This window comes from Erithacus rubecula (assembly GCF_903797595.1).
Source record: "Erithacus rubecula genome assembly, chromosome: 13".
Taxonomy (NCBI): Eukaryota; Metazoa; Chordata; class Aves; order Passeriformes; family Muscicapidae; genus Erithacus; species Erithacus rubecula.
Window position 1 is genome coordinate 17,042,744 of NC_136665.1, and position 17,839 is coordinate 17,060,582.

The following is a 17,839-nucleotide window of genomic DNA, read 5'->3' on the forward strand; positions in this document are numbered from 1 at the left end:
ACCAGCTGATGCTCTCCACCATCACACACTTCACATCCAAATCACTCACAGAGAAGCTCCCACTTGCTGCTTTGCATTTTGTGCCATCAATCTTAGTCCCTCCTGGCTTGTTATGGCAAAGCCAGCCAATCACTCACTCTTAGCTGGTTTATTTTGGATGCTTATGTATCCATTACAGCTCTTACTGGAAACTTGCTCTGCAAGGATAAAGAGCAAATGCCCCAGTAAATTCTGTGCATGATGCTGCAAGACTGATGCTCATGGTTGTGGCTTCTCGTTTGAGGAAGAGTCAGCAAATGATTTACAGAAGGAAAGGAAGGTGATGACCCAGGAACTGTGCATCAGTGGTCCCCAAAGGGTGACAAACTCAGGCTGTGACCCAAGGACAGTGCCAGAGTCCCTCTCTCTGCCCTCACCACAATGGGACCAACTTCCCTGCACAGACCTCTCAGTCCCAAAAGTGCCAGGACAAGGTGTGATTGGGTCACCTGTAACACAGCAGTGACACCAAAAGGTTTGCAACACATTTGATATCCACTGATGGAAATTGCAACACAGTGTTAAATATTTAACTGGGATAACCATGTTAACTCAGCCTTTTCAATTTTAGGTCCCTTCAATAAAATTATTCTCCTGCACAAACAAAGGCCAAGTGAAGAGTCATCAGATTTGTACAGCACTTCTCCTTCCTGTGCATTGATTTTCCAGACCTGACATAAATCCATTCCCATCATCAATTGCCTGCCCAGGACTCTCCCTCTCAGGAGTTGCATTATTGTCTGGTTTTGCTTCAACACAACTTGGAGACAGCACTGAGGCAAGTCAGAAAATGCCTTGGGGCTACAGAGTCCCAGTGTGGATAATGCCTCTGGAAGAAGAAACCTGCACTAAAACCTGGGAAACAGCACCCCAAAACACCTCACACCTGAGGTGTGCTCTCTCCTCCCAAGCCAGCACTGTGTCCTTGCCACCCCTGGTGGAGCCACAACCCATCCTGGGGAAAACTTTGCCCTCTCAGATGCAAAGGCTGAGTCCAAGCTTTGGATGCATTACAGACTGATTTAATCTTTCTTGACAAGTTATCTTCTATTGTGTGGATTTGTTTAAAAGGGAGAGAGCAGTTGTTAATGTCTACAGGAAGGGAGAGAAAACAGTCCCTGCTCCACTGGTGCTACAACCCTGCTGCCACTGCTGACTTGTCAGGGGAAATTAGGCTGGAGGGGTGCAAGTCCCACAAAGAAGTTGTGTTTTCCTACTAAATGCTCTTTTAGAGACCTCAGCTGGCCTCTTCCTGACAGTGATACTTAACTCCAAAAGTTTCCACGGGCTGAAATTTCTCTGAGGCTGAGCTCTCCAAAGAGCAGGGAAGAGATGCTTCCGTGGGAGTGAGTTCCTCAGGAGCCCTGAGCATCCTGCAAGCTGAACTCTACATGAAAGGCACACTGAGGACAGGCAGTGAAGGAAATACAAATCATTTGCCTAATGAGCAGACAAACTTTTCCTAGCTGTTTTCACTGCATTTCCAGAGGAGTAATTCAGATTTCTCCTGCCAGGTTTTTGCTATTGGTCTGTGCTCTTCCTACTGTTGTCGTCATTCCAGCTAGCCCTTGTCCACTCAGGAAATTCATGGCATGTATATTTTTGTGCATGGTTCTCTTGAGATGTCTGAAAAATGTTCCTGTGAACCAGGCACTGATTTATCACTCTCTGGAGAAGATAAATTTCTGTCTGCTTCCTGCATCTCTCTGTTAAGATACAATGTGAATACAAATTTGTTTGGAAAGAGTGCATTAAAACAATAATATGCCTTTCTCTTCTTATATTTTATGCAATGCAGATATTCCCATTTCACATTGGAAATGCAAGATACCAGTATTTGAACAGATATTTGGTTGGGTTAGCTAAAGATGTCTCATCATTAGCTAACATTATTTTTGCCTTTAGGATTATCAGTCTAATTTTCATAAATAAAATGGGAGCAAATACTTAGTATTTGGGGGTTGCAGCTGCTCTGAGCAGCCAATTGCTCTGCAGAATTCCTGCCCCCAGCCCACTTCCCAAATTGTTGCACTGCTCTGGACCCACCCTGCAGTGGAACTTCAGCTCTGGCCCTGTCTGAGGGCAGGGACAATATCTCCAAGCAGCTCCAGGATTTCCCAGTGCTCCCAAGGACAGGACCCTGCTGATTGCTGTGCCCTGCAAGGGGGCTGGTGCAGAGGCCAGGTCCCAGATGGCACCAAAAGGAGGGACAGTCCCCAACAGCCCCAGATGGCTGAGCAGGGCAGAGGTGGTGGCTGTGGCCAGGACCCCCAGCTCCCTCCCCTCTAAACCTCATACCCACTACAGCTCATGGAAAAAGCTACTCCCCAGGGCTTTGGGGCCAGCCAAAAAATGATGAATGAAAATTGAAATTCAGCCAGAGGTCTGATCCTGCCCGAGTTCACAAATCCCAGCAAGATGAACCCTCTGGACACACCAGGCTCTGTGGTTTCAGTTTGTGTCCCTTTGTGAGCTGGCACTGTGATGCTGGGGATGGGGCAGAGGGACTGGGTGTCACCCCAGGTCTGTGTGGGCAGCAGAACAAGGAGGGGAAGAGGCAAAGCAAAGCCCTTCCAAAAGGAAGGACAGAGTGGTCTCGGGTCCCATGCTGTGTATCGAGACCTTCTTAGCTCCTTTGGAAATCAGCTGCATTATAGGTGGATTAGAAGCTCTTATGCCCACTAAAATAAATAGAAATGCAGCTCCTGACAAATTTGGACTGATAGACAATGCTGGTCTCTGATGCAGATCTGGATGAGAAATGAAAAGAGCCCAGCTGTCACAACCCTCTGCAGTGAGCATCTCTCATCACATCCTTCCAACCCTTCCATGCTCCACTGGGATGGACTGGAAAACATCAACACAGATAAAAACACAAAAGGATTTTTCCAAATCCCCTCCCTTTATTTTTTTTTGTTTGATTTGGGGTTTTTTGGTTTTTTTTACAGATCTTGGATGTTAAAGATCGACAATACTGCCCAAGAGAATCTGAAAGAAACAGAAAAACACATCCAGGCTTTTCCTTGGACTGGGAACCAGCAGCACTTTGTAGGCTGAACTCAAATACTCTCAACAGCAGTTCATCTTACTCAGACAATTTTCAATAAATGTGTACATTTCTAACAGCCTACATATACATCAGATTCCTTTTGCAGCTAATGACAAGAAAAACAAGGAGTTCCCTTAGTGATGGTGTGCCCACGTAATGGAGACAGCTCTCAGGAGCTGGGAAGGCAGGGAAAATGCAGGAGGGGAGGATGTTTTTTACATGGTAAAAACCCTACAATTTGGCTCATGATATGTCCTTGGACAAATCTCTCATTCTGACCACATTTAGGGGAAAATTACCCTATAATAGCAGCAAATTAGATTTTTAGTTGATCAACAGTATGAGCAGAGGGAGGCATTTGGGCTGAGCAAATGCTTGCTTCTGCCTCCACATTCTCACTCTGCAGAATTTCCTTACTGAGGATAGTGCATGGCACAGCATGAACCCTCTCCATTCTCTCACCTTCTAGGTTGAAATACTGGGACTGAATTCACAATTAAAAGGAGAGAACAGCAGCTAAGTGAGCAGCAAAATATTTGCATTGTTGTAAACTGCCAGGTTGCATGAACTGTGAAGTCCCCAGGCTATTTTGGGATAATTCAGCACCTTTCAACTGTCACATAAAATTTCATGGGGGATGATGCTTGGCATTGTTTATATGACATTAGCTTCACCTTTTCATCCTACTGGGGACCATCAAATGCAAAACTGGATTAAATTTGGCAGATCACATTATATATGGGGAAGTGAGAAATATTGCTGTATCACAATTGATTTTCCCAAAGGCACCAGCCAACCTCTGGTATTTTGATGCTGAAGCGATAAATAATTTTCCACTAGTAATTTCCATATTCAGTAAGCTGAGAAGTTTTTCTCAGTATGCAAATGAGATTTATTTAAAGCACCATTTTCTGTTGCTTACAATTAGATTGATTTGGATGGCTGCAGAGGATTTTTGTCTTGGGTGTTGCTGGGTGGGCAGGAGCAGAGGGAAGTCCTTCATGCAACACAGACTCGCCTTTGAACCAAACTTGCTGGGCTTGTCCTGTCTGGGCAAGAAATGTGTCAAATTAGGAGCATGTGGGTGGTCTGGGGTTTTATGTTTTGAGTGCTAGAATTTTTTTACTTGATTGTAAATACTTGGGTGGACACAGAAATGAACAGGTGATACAGAATGAGTGACCTCAAAATTTACTCGGATTTGATGAAGAAAACTTCCCAAGTACCAGCTCTGAAGAGACCACATTTGGGTTGTTTCTGTAACATCATAATTTCCTATTTCTTTTGAGAGCACCATTGAAAAGCACCAACACAGTCAGGTCCACTAATCATGTAGTTGAACATAACAAGAGGATAAAAGCAATGCCCAGAAAGTGAATAATGAATTTGATCTCAGACATGAAAAGGGAGATCTTGACCTAGATATACTAAAAATAGAACCAGCACCATTTTTAGCAGGACCTACATTTCCTTCAAGAGACCAGGATAATCAAATGGACAAAGTACAAAATAGTTGTTCCCCAGCCCACCTTCACTGCATGTTATATCCAGCTGAATTTCTGCATTGGTATCTCCTAAGCCCCAGGAGAAAGCTCTGGCCAGCTCAGCACATCCCATCCCCCTGCACCATTCAGTGGCAACACTCTGAGAAGTTTTTATGGGCTGGATGGGAGGTGGAGCAAGAAGGAGAAGAGAGCTGGGCTGGAAGAGCTGTGAACAGCACGAACAAAATGAGCTGAAACATGTCCTGGGTGCTGTGCCCTGCTCTCCCACCAACATTTCCCTCCCCCAGACCTAGAAGAGAGCTCAGACAGGGGCTCTTGGATGCACTGCACAAGCCTCAGTGAAAGAATTAGCAAGGAATAAAGTCTTTCCTCCCATCAGCTCCTGGTCATCTCGCTCCCAGGATAGATCAGCCAAGGATAGGGCAGCAGTGGGAGCATCCCTGAGACCCCCTTCCCCTGGCTCCAGCCTGATGTGGTGCCCAGCCTGGCTGTGGGTGCAGAGCCCCCTTTGGTCCCCCCTGCTCTTCCCCCTTCCCTGCTGATGACAAGGCTGTTACTGTGAGTCATCCTGCAGCCCTCTGCCCTGCTGGGAGCATCACTGTTTCCAGTTTGCACTCCACGTGAGAGCAGTTCAGAGGAAACCCAGTCCCATGGAGAGAGCCAGCACTAGGCTAATGTGTCTCACAACCCCCAAATTAAAGAGTTAGACACTGCCTTTACACACAGGGCTGAGCTCAGCTCCCTGAATACATTTGATGTCACTGCTGCCAGCCCTGTGATGGCAAAGCCTTCCCTACCCAGCCTGGCGTGGCACTTGCACTGGAGGTGCACTGGGGAGCAGCCCATGGATTAATCACACTTGCTGGACCTTTCCAATGGTCCTGCACTCTGCCATGTTCTTGCACCAGTTTTAAATTTGCTTCCTAAGGCTTCACTTCCAAGCTAGACATTGTTTTTTTATTTAACTTGCACTGCTTTCTTCCTTCTCCCTCTCTCCAGCAGGCAGGAGTGCAGCTCAGTGCCTGGCTAAAAGTCTCTGCTGACATAAATGGCTGCATTCCTACATTTTTGGTGCTGCTGCTCTCACTCAAACATGGAGAAAGTTTGATCTCCTAACATTAAGAAAACCCAGTCAAGAAAGTTTGAAATCTCCACACTGGGAGACCTGTTCTTCTTTTTATGTTAGAACATGAAGTGCTGCCTGTTAACAAGGTATTCCTGGCAGTGGTGTTTAAATCAGGGATGTGTGAGACTAAAATCCACAGGGGTTTGTACATGAGCCCTCCAAAACATGTCAAATAATGGTTAAGGTGTCCTTTAGCAAAGGGTGGTGCTTCATGCCTGGAAGTTTAGGACCCATCTTGAACACGCTCATAGGAAATTACATTTTTGAAGCAGCTCCTTTCCAAAGAGCAGACTCCTTCACCACATCCCAAGTCTGATTTAAAGTTTGCCATAATTCTTGTTCCCAGAAGAAAACCTGGGAGTGACAGGGCAGTCCATGAAATGAAGCCTGTCCTCCTCCCAGGGAATTCATCCTCCCTCAGAACTCCAGCAACAACTCAGCACAAGGAAAAGAGAGCAGAGCCTGAGTCACTTGCAAGTTTCTCTTCCTTGAGGCAGTTATAAATATGATAAACCATTTTTTGTTGTTTTAAAGTGCTGCCTAGAGTTTAATAAACGTTCATATGTATTATTAATCTGAGATATTAACCCTAAATCTTATAATAAAATTACTCAAGCGTTCCAAGCGATCTCAGATGCTTGCAAAATCTTTGCAAGATACTAATTAAGCTACATTGGAACAATTGTTCAGTAAATTTTACAGTCAGGTTTCATCTTCCCTTTAGAAGAGCAGACTACAAATTTATGCAACATGAAATGGAAGCTAATGAACTTGGAGGATATTCAGTATGGAGCATGCATCCAGGAAGTGGGAATAAAAACATTAACAGTGCTTTAAGATAATAGACTGTTTAAATTCATATTTGTAGAAGCTGTAGACTAATCTGCAGTGATGTACAGTTTAGATGTTGTCTCCTGGAGGGCACAATCCTGAATACCCAGAGATCCAGATTCTCCAGTGGAAGAAATCTCACACTGTGATCTCAGGCTGTGACAGCCAGCAAAGGCTGGAGACCACATCATGCTGGGGATCCCCAGAGTGGGAGCATCCCATGGATCTGCAGGATGGCCTCATGCTAGAGCAGGACTCCACAATTTGGAGTCCTTAGAGCTGAGGGGTGCCCCCAGTCTGGTTAACCAGAAGGAGCAGATGCTCGTGTCCAGGGGCAAACACTCCTCTGTGGTAAGAGCCACCCTGCTTAATGGTTGGCATGATAAATATTCAAAAGTAAATAATGGAACCTGCTAACAACACATCAGTCACTTCAGAGCTTTATACAATGATTTTTTTGCAAGTTGGAGAACCCAGAGCTCTCATTAACACTTGCAGCAGTCCTGGCTGGCTGAGGGAAATCCAGACCCACTCGTATCCACAGCTATGAGATGATTTTTGTAAGGATAAACTCCACATCCAGCAGGGCTCAGTTCTGGTATCCAGCCAATTCATAAAGACTTATAAAGCCTCTTCTTTTTCTCCATATGTGACTGAACCAGTGCTGGCATGTGATGAAAACAGTGAATCCTCTCCCTAAGCCAGCCAACACAAATCATTTAAATCCTGGTCTGCCAGTGGCTGAATTTTAGCATTGTCTCACCAGACCTGGAGCTGAAGGAAATTTGGACATCCATTATTATAGCTGTGCAGCACCACATCCTGGCTTTTGATCTCCAGCACTGGCATAAATCAGCTCCTCAGGGACCAGAAGTCCCTTTGGGGAGCTGTGTCTGTGGCCCACATCAAACACTGCTGGGAAGCACAGATCCAGCCTTTAGTATTTATATCATGTTTCCAGCTGTCTGCAGTGCTACAATGCCAATGATTTATTCATTTATTTATTTCACCCTTTGCACAGAGTTTGCAATGCAGAGAGCAAGTGGGATGCAGTCATGCTCTAGCTGTGTGCACTGTGGTTTTTGGGAGCACCACCATGTGCTCAGCACGGCAGGGAAGGGGCTCCACAGCCTTCAAGAGCAGCCAGGAAAGCACTGGCACCACTCCTCTGGTCCACAAGACACACCAGGAGTTGCAGCAAGGCAAAACAAAAGGAATGGACTCCCTGTAAGAGCTCCTCAGGGCTGGGCAGAAACGGGAAGGGAGGTTTAGACAAGAGAAAAGGGAAAGCACCACAATTATCTCTGGTGAAATTCAGGAATTCCCTGGGACTTTCTCAGTGGACTGGTAGGAATTTTCTCATTGGACTGGCAGGAATTGTTAAGACATAAAGGATGTCTTGCAAATGGTTTTGCCCTTTGGACTGCACCGACCTTTGTTAATCTATTTCTGCAAGAAAGGATTAGCCTGATACCTGCATCATATTTCACCCTTTTTATGTGAAACAGCCAGTAAACCTTTTTTTCTTTTTGATCACAGCAAAACCAGACCCTAATAGATGCCATTTTTTACTCAGAAAATGTTCCTAAACAGCCTGGGCCAAGGATGTTTGGAGTGTGGTGTGAACTTGTGTCCTCTCTCCAACCTCTGCCTCCTGCTGAGATCACAGGCTCCAGTGCAGCCCCGGGATGCTCCCCATGCCCCTGGTGCCCTTGGTGATGTGCTGCCCTGCAGGAGCTGCTGGAGCTCAGAGCATCCAGAGCTGTCACAAGGACAGGTTTGAACGAGGGCTGGGCTTCCTTTGGGTTCCACTCTCAATTCACAGCTGCCCACCCCTCCCACAGCACAGGAGGGCATGAAACACCTGCTGGGGATTTCTGGGAGTGTCAGAGCTCTGGGTGATGGGCAAGGCTCAGATCCAGGTGTCCCTGAGCAGGGGAGAGCTGCACAGCACACTGATTCCCTGGCAGATATTCCTCATGGTGCTGCACACACAACTGCTAATTTCTTGCAGATGATGGAAAGCCCCTCTCTATATCCAGGAGGATCAAGTGGTGTCAGGCAGCTTAGCAAAGCTCCCCAGCACACCAGAGGAGCCTTGTGCAGCTCCAGCTCACACTCCCCCTCTGGAGGGATGCCAGGCAGAGCCTTGTGCTCCCAGTAATCCTCACACTGCTCACTGCTCACACAAACACAGAGAAAAAAACCCCAGCTCTTCCCAAAGTTGCAGTTTTCAATTAAATTCCTTGGGCAAGACCTGAGTCATCTCAGCCCTCTTTTGTCTTGTATTAATTTTCAGCTCTGTTCTATGATTTTCATAACCAAGGGTTATTTTTTCTCCTTGGTTTCCAGCAGGGCACCTGCTTGGCTCTGGTACCTTTAGCAGTGACTAAACTTTCTCTGTGCTTTCCCCAGATTTCCCCAGCCTGGCTGCTGGAGGCAATGGACCTTCCCAGACAAAATGGGAAAGAGGGTGGACTGTGCATCAAACACAATATCCAGCCTCAGAGTGGAGCAAAGGTTATTGCTATGGCAATAAAATAAAATAAAAATATAAAATAAAAAAGAAGGGATTATTCAATTATAACAATTCTTGTGATAATACTGAGGATGGAATTATAAACCAAGTCAAGGTGGCCTTTGCCTGAGGTAGGGACTCTGCTAAACCACAGGGCCTTCATGCACTGAAGAATTCACCAAAGCAACTTCCAGAAACATCCCCAAGACATGGCTATGCCCATGATCAATTAGCATTGTTATTGTCACGGTGCAATAATCTTCTCTATTAATTTTCTTTTTAAAATTCAGATAGGAGATGAGGTGAATTAGATCAGGCACATACTCAGGCGAGGAACAAAAGTGTTTCTTGTACACAGAGTGTGTATCAGAAAGCACAAGTGTCTGAGCAGATGTGCTAATGGACACAGACCCTGCACTGGAACCAATTATTTCATCATTAATAAGAAAAAAAAAGTTACTCATCCCAATGATGTAAAAGGAGGACAAGAATTTCATTAAAGGAGCATCATCTGGAGCAGCAGAACTTTTACCTACTTTTCACCTATTTTTCTGTGTGCCCAGCACAGCACTCTCTTGCTGTAGTGAAACACACACATCCTCACTGAGCCCTCCCTGACTCCATTACCCTCTGAAGCTTTCAAAAATTCCTTCCATCTGGTGACTAGAGGGCTGGGAAACTCTGATGCTTTTCCTCTCCCTTTCTGAAAATCTGAAGAATGGAAGTAATAATCTCAAAAAAGGGTCTCTCCACCTCCAGGCTATTCAGCACACATGCTGGGCAGGAGGCATCAATGTAAAGGCCAAAACAGTTCCTAATGACTTCTCCCAAATCTGGAGGATGCTGGGCAGCATCTTCCCATAACCCATCCTGCACTGCACATGACCCCAGTGCCAGCAACAGGGAAACAAATATAATGCAGTGATCACCTCTGCTACAAATTGAGATGGTTTATAGCAAGCAAAACCAGTTGTTAAGAATAAACAGGCTTCAAATTTTGACTGAACACCACTGATGCCGAGCCAGAATCATTTCACTGCTGAAATCTGTGGGCAAAACCCTGACACTGGCAACAGCCATCTGATGAATGAAGATCCTGAAGCTTGTCCTTACTCCCAGGAAAGCAATAAATCAATGGCATAGGAACACCCCAGGCCTGTGAGAAGTGAATGGTGAAATTTAAAATCAATGGGGAGCGTGGCAGGAAGGCAGCAGGGGCAGAAGGGACGTGCAGCTGCTGCTCAGCTGGGGTGAGCTGCCAGCAGGCTGGATCCTGTAAGCCAATTTTACTTAATAATCCCACTAATATGGAGTGACACTGGTTGTAATCCTTTGGTGATTACAGTGTGGACCAATGCCTCAGCATCTCTGTGAGGATTTCAGGGACTGCCAGAGCCACACTTTGCCTCTCCACTGCAAGGGAAGAGAATATTAAGGCACAGAAAAGCAGGATGCTACATGCTCATCCATGTTTCTGGAGAGGAAAAAGAGAGCAAAGCTGGGATTTCCTCACTGTAATATTTGACAAATTCCTCTGTGTGTCATTTTAGGCTATAGGAGAGCAGTGAAAAGGATAATGCAACATAGTTCCTCATGTAATAGAGAAACAAAAGAGAGAGAGAGAGCTTTATCTAAAGAAACACTACAGTTTATATTGGGTAGTACCTGCAAAACAGGATAGAAAAGACTCATTGGTCCAAGAAGGCAACACCTTTTTGAAAACAAACTTTCTGCAAAATATTACAAGACACATGGCTCTCACACACCCTGCAGGTGCATATTCATTGTTTTAGTTTCTTGTCCTTGTGCAGCCTGAGAAACCAAAAGCTTCAAGGCTGCTTTTCCCCTGGTTCCCAGCAGTATCCAACAACACCTCTGCAAAGCTGAGCCCAAACCCAGAGGAGAAAAAGAGGGGTGAGCACAACAGGGCATTGCAGCAGGAAAGATGGCACAGTGTGGGGAGATGTGCTTGAATGAAACCAGTGCAGGAAATCAGGGGCCAACCCTGGGTTTGAGGAATAGCAAAGCGAACCAAGACAACATTTACAGCTGGGGAGATTTTGATCTCTGCTTGCAACAAGTGGGCCCAGGAGAAGAGACACTAGGGAACAGGAGGCAGTGAAAGGGAGGCATGAGCCCTTTATCTGTCCTGGGGATCATGTAATGTTTTGGGTTGGAAGGTGTCTTGAAGATCATCTCAATCACCCCCTGCCATGGCAGGGACACCTCCCACTGTCCCAGGCTGCTCCAAGCCCAATATCCAGCCTGGGATCCAGGGGCAGCCACAGCTTCTCTGGACACCTGTGCAAGGGCATCACCACCATCTTTGTAAAAAATTTTTCCTAGAATCTAAGCGGAATCTACCCTCTTTTCATTTAAATCATCATCCCTTGTCCTATCACAAAGGCCCTGTCTGTCCCCATCTCTTTTAACTCCCCTTTAAGTATTAAAAGGCCACAAAAAGATCTTCCCAGAACCTTCATTTCCCCAGGATAAACAACCCCAAAGACATCTTAAGTATAATTTCATAGTTTCTTGTCCACCCTATGGAGTTTCCCTCACCATTAGATGTCTGAGATTTGCAGACTTTGGATAATGCTGCATCTGTGTTTAGACAGACCCACATCCTGATCTGTGAGGTGCTGCCAGGCAAAACCCACCAGGTCTGTGAATTACTACCAGGAGTTTATTTATAATAAATACTGATTTATTGGAAGTGTCACCTGTACAATATTTTCACTGTCTATCCCCAGCCTGGGAAGTGAGGAACTGGAGCACAGAGAGGTTTCACAGGCCAGTGAATCACCGTGGGGGTGCTGTGAAATTATCAGCTGTGTATTGAGAACTGCTGGAACAACTCCAGGAGCTGAGGACAGATGCAAAATTGCAGGAAAGACTGATTCAACATCATCAGCAGCAGCAGTTCATAAGCCATGTGGGCCAGGAGGCCTGAAGAACAGCTGGCCAAAGTGGACTTGCTGAATTATTGCAACAAAATTAGATAAAAACCACAGAGGAAATGACTGCAGCCCTTTACATTAAGGCAAGAGGCTTTCCATGGTGCAACAGCTGGAGGACTTGGAGAGACCATGCTCTCACTAAATTGGTCCAATTCAGCCAGTGAAGATGTTTTATTATGCACAGATGGAAGTTTGAGGCTTAACTCTCTGCTTTGCATGAGTGTATTGAAAGCATCTGGTAATCCCTCTGACACAGGGAGAGGATGTCTGCACGACAGAGCCATGGACTGGTGAGAGCTGGCTGCACCCAGAACTCAGGGCACCACAGAAACCCAGGAGAGAATGAACTGAGGCAGGTGCTTGGCATCACCACCAATAAAATACCCACATTGCTTCTCCCAGGTGAAATCCCCCCACTCTTTTCTTTGCCACTGGCAAGCCAAGGGGTGTCTGCAGGACTTTAATCTCTCTTGAGATTCAAGAAAATGCCTTCAGACAGTTCAAACAAGAGGCAAAGGACAGCACAGAGCCATCACTGCTGGTTGTGGGATCACAAAGCTGCACCCCTGGAAATGCCAAAATGACCAAGCTGATGGTTCTCTATGTCCTGCATCTTATTTCCAAAGCAGAAAATCAGCAGCCTTCCAGATAAAAGCTATAGCAAAATGTGAAAATCAGAGAAAAATCTTCTTGTGCCTCAGTTACAGGGTAGTGCACAGCTTCAATCACAAGGGTTTGCATTTACATCACAATATGGTTGTAAAGAGCCTTTTAACTGATTTATTTAGAAAATTACCACGCTCTTGGCATAAGGTGTCTCTCAAGCACAACCATTATTTTCCAGACCTGGTTGTGTGGTGCCTCTGAGGGCACAGGACACTGCAGAGGGAGCAGTGTGCCCTGGAGTGGTACCTGCTGGGCTGGTAAAATGCTGCTCCAAACCTAAAACAAACTCAGAGATTACTGTCTGCTGACAAATAAATATTTCCCCTTATGAAAATCACTTTAAATTTCTGCTCTTTGGGTAAATTAGCATGTGCTTGGCAATGCTGAAGCATTTCATCTCAAATGACCTCACTCTCCATGTTCTTCAAGTTGTGAGCTGTCCCTCATCATTCAAGGTTTGTCCTTATATAGATCCTCTCTCCCCCCATCATCCCAGTGTGCTGGAATGAATCATAAATCATATTTGTAATTGTGAACCCACATGCCAACCTACATCTGGAGAGATGACTCTTTTCAATAGCCTTAAATCTGCAGCTCCCTTTGTCAGGGTGAAGTTTTGCAGGTTGTTTTCCCTATCTCTGAACAAAGAAGCTTTGAAAAACCTGCAGTGCTCAGAAATGTCTTCTTGTTTCCTTCCTCCAGTGTAGGCAGTTTCCATGAACTTTGCTTATCCTTGCATTATATTAACAAGGAGACTGAGAGTTACTGAGCAATAACAGCTTTATGAGTTTCTTGCAACAGAATTGGAATTAACTCAGAAAATCATCTGAAAAGGAAACTTGTGCAGGGAGGAGAAAGAAAACTAAAATATTGCAACCACAGATTGAATCTTTTTGCCCGTCTGACCAGAACCACACATGATGAGAACTTCTGGAAATGTGTTTGGTCTGTGGTTGACCTGTGACTGCACAGTTCAAAGACTTGAGCTGAAGGAAACCCTGGTTTCAGCATAACTGAAGCATTTTCCTGGCTTGGACCACACCAGGGAAAGGGCAGCTCAGACACCTCCTCCCACCCCCCTAAATATTCAGTAAAACCCCAAATGAACTCGAACAACACTTGGTGGAGGCAATGAACACCACAGGTGTGAGGCACCAAGGTGCAATGGCCACATCTTTGCAGCTGTCTGCATTTTAGTTACCCAAGCTGCACTCATCCACAGCTAAAAGTCATCCTGGGGATGGTGTCTATGAGCTATAAAGGCTGTGGCATTCCCAGCAGGCTGCACAGAGAGTGAAACACACAGTAACTAACAGACCACTAATTTCAAACCTCCCTAAAACCACTGGTTAATGTCTGCAAAGGGAAGCAGCAGCACTGCTGTGACTCACAGAGAGCTGGTCCTGCTCTTGCTCAAGTGATTATAAAAGTGATGGTGCATCTCACTGTTTATTTATTTCCCTTTTCCCTGACTGACTGAGAAAGGGGAATGACTTTCACTGGGAGATGGATCTTCTGCTCTTCCATGGACTAACCTTAGATCAGTTTCAGCATCCTCTGATAAATCACTTTGTATAAATGTATATATAAAAGCACAAACACTGCTGCAAAAACAAGCACAGCAAGTAGCATTGCAGAATCTGCCCTGAACCAAGCAGAAAATTCTGGCAAACCTTTTACTGTTACTGCATGGACAACAGGTTCCTGTTAGCCTGGAGGAGCTGTCACTTTTCAGACCTGTAGCCAACAAATCTTTTTTTTCTTTTTTACTGCAACCACTTAGGAGCTCTCCACAGAAAGCCCTGGGTGAAGAGAAATAAACATTGGAAGCTGCTCTCTGCAAAGCAAAATTGCCTGTGGGCCATGGGAGCAGCTCCTGCCCAACCCTCCAGGGTGTCACACACACAGACCCTGCCCCAGCCCAGCCAAGGATTTCTGGGGAAAATGTGCTTATGAGAACTGCAAGCTGCTCCTAAAAACTGAGGAGGAGCCCCAGGGTGACTGCTGCACCTGGGCAACACCTGGATGGCAAAGGGGAAAATAGGAGCATTATTTAGGCAATATCCACAGCCCATCCCAGCAATCCTGGCCCTGCATCCTCAGGGACTTGGACTGCAAACCCACATTTAGCATCATTTTACACTCTAAGAAAGCACTAAAAGAAGTCAAAGTTTGATCCCCTGACCTATTTCTCTGGCCACATCAGCTGCTTCAGATAAAACAGGCTACAGACATGCAAATTTCTAGTCAGGATTTTTAATTAATCTCTAAATATATTTAATCCTGAGGTAGTCTATTCTCCACTTTTTTTTTTTTTTTTTTTTTTTTCCCTGTTGAGCATTCCCCTAGAACGCTTCTAAACAATGAATTTTGCACCTTCCCTCCCCAAAGATGATGTGCTTTTATACCTGAAAACATTTAAGTGGGATTTTTGACTTGGTGCCTTTGTTCTCATTGTTAAGCCAATCAAGCTCCAGTACTTTGGAGAAAAAGAGAAGAGAAACAATGTTGTTTTGTCTGCTAACATGATTGATAGACAACTTTCAATTATTGTATCTTTACTGACTGGGAAGCACTTAAAAAGAGACAGGCTGCTGAAAGATGGGTTATTTCCTAGCTTGGTGCTGTTTTTTCCACAGAAAAAGTATACAAGGATGCTCTCTGGTGGTAGCTGTAGGGCAGGGCTCTGCACTGGCCACCACATTTTTAATTTATTTTATGAGCGAAGTGATAGCCTGGAACCTGGTTATCAAAGTAGTAAATATATATTTACTTTTAAATCACTAATTGGCTCAATTAATTCTCTTGGAGTATTCCCAGTGCATGGGCAGATTGGTGGGTTTGTTTTTGCAGCTTGTAAAGAGCAATGTGCTCTCCCTGGGGCCGTGCTGGGGTGAGGATGCAAAGTGCTCCTGGCAGAACATGCATTTCCCATTTGCTCTGATCCATCTGCCCCTTCTCCCTGGTCCTCATCCCCCCATCCAGCACCACCCTGAGTTCTACACTGAGCAACCTGTGTGGATGCCTCAGTTTCCCAAATTCAGCTGCTTCCCCAGTCATTTTCCTTCTATCCTGGAATTTCCACCCATGAAATAATTCCACACCCACAGCACCATGCTGCAAAGTCCTCCTCAGCCAGGATTCCTGCCCTGGGCCAAGATTTGGATCTTGCTCCTGCCAAATACCATAATATCTAACTAAAGATCAAACCTAAGCCAGGCACTGCTGCCCTTTGATTCACTAATAGTCTTTCTATTAAATCACATCTCAGCAAATTGTGCCAGAGCAAAGACTTCTTTGGCTTGACTTACTGTAGATTTTGAACTGGTGGCCAGCTCAGGGGCTGGTACATGACCTCCCTATAAATGCAAGCATGAATGCAATTTTCATTTTACAAGGACTACACTACAATTTATGGCACATCAGTGTTACGAAAATGAAATTCTCATGAATCCATTGCAATATCCAAAATAACACATAGACCCAACGAGGACCTTGCACCCTTTTGTTAGAGCTAGAGAATGGTTTTTGTCCTTTGATTTCCCTGCTTAAGGCTCTGAAATGAACCAAATTCATGCCTGGAAATGAAGATCAGTGGTGGAAATGAAAGCAGTGCTTAGAAGGGCTGACAGGCTCCCACAGCTGAGGTTTGCTCTGACAGCAGTGCAAAATCACAAGCATGAACCTCAGTTAGTGACAGTGATGGTTTTTAGTCTGGGTACAAACACTCCTGCTGCTGTTTCAGTGCTGGCCTCAGCAGTACCTTTTCTGTCAATTTTCCTGAATATCCTCCACATCAGCCCATTTTCCTCACTGCCCACATGAGCCATCTCTTCTGCACATGATGGTCTCTGAGGGGATGTTCCCCCAGAGCCACTTTTGAGCAGATAAGCAAATCCTGCCCTGGAGAATGGGCTCAGGTAATAACATCCATTAGGAAAACACTGGTTTTTGCCAAACCTCTTCCCCTTCCCTCACTGTCCTGGATGTCTGACTTCTTTATTCCAAGACCTATAAAATCAGGATTGCAGGACCTCCAACCCAACACACCTGCCCTTATCACACAGGCAAGCCTCCCCCAGGCAAGCATTAGACACAGAAAGCATCTTAATCATCCACCCTGCTGCAAATACATTCACAGAACTCTAATTGATTAACAGGCAGTCCTTGCCAGCAAATGAGCTGTTGGCTCCAGGGAGCTCTTGCTTGCTTGTTTTTAAACAGTGCAAAGTGGGAAAATGGCAGGAATAAGCAGTGAAAGCTCCAGGGACCCCTGAGAGGGAAGGGCTGGTGGGAGGAAGGCAGAGCTGCTCCACATGCTGACCTTATTACTGCAGGGACTGGAGGTCAAGTGGTGGCAGAGCAAAACACCACAGGGAGCAGGGAGGAATTAAACTGCTTCTACCCCAAACTCAGCTCAACTTCAAGCCATGGGGGCAAACAGCAACTCTTTGTGGATCTTCAGTAGTTAAAACTGCCTGAAACTCACAGATGTGCTCATCTCTGGTGACACAGCCAAAAACACCTTTCCAGCATCTAGCTGGATGCATGAGCAGGGGGAAGGATCTCTTCTTCCAGCCATCCTTGATCTAGGAGAGTTGTCCTTGCTTTAGAACCCGTTGTAAGCCTGAGGAAGGCACAGTTCATGCAGAGAGTGGCTTTGGCCATGAGCACTGGTGGCTGTACCACCACCATGGATAGGGTTGGTGAATTGATAGACCTCAGCTCTTCTGCAAGCTCCAAACCATGTTATAGAGGATCAGAGAAAGGCAGGACTGATGGTTCAGTGCTGAAGGACTTTTGCAGAAAAATACACAAGATCCCAGGAAGAAGAGGGTTGTTTCCTAACCAGCTCAGCAGGGACCTGCTCTCCCTGTGCTGATCTCCCCTGCTGCTGCCTCTGCTTTGGCTGCACAGAGAGCTGCACACTCCCAGCTGCAGGGGAGATGCTCACAGCCCCTGACACAGCCAGAAAATCCCTATAATTAAATTCATGCAATTAAAAGTTGGCACAAAATCCGAGGGTGTTGCTGGCGGCGTGGGCGGGCTCGGAGCAGCAGCTGGTGCATGTCCTCACAGTGCTCTGCCTGCAGTGGGGTTTGCTGCACTGTGATTGTCACCTCACTGTCCCCACAGGGCTCCCCA

At 45.7% G+C, this 17,839-nt stretch overlaps 1 protein-coding gene across 1 annotated transcript in view; it reads right to left on the reverse strand.

The window, feature by feature from the left end:
* Positions 1–231: 231 nt before the first annotated feature.
* The window catches only part of RYBP (RING1 and YY1 binding protein), a 137,178-nt gene continuing 119,570 nt past the window's right edge, over positions 232–17,839 (reverse strand). Inside the window, exon 6 of the transcript XR_013775757.1 lies at positions 232–243. The gene's annotated coding sequence lies outside the window, so the exon portion shown is untranslated. The remainder of the gene's footprint in view (positions 244–17,839) is intronic.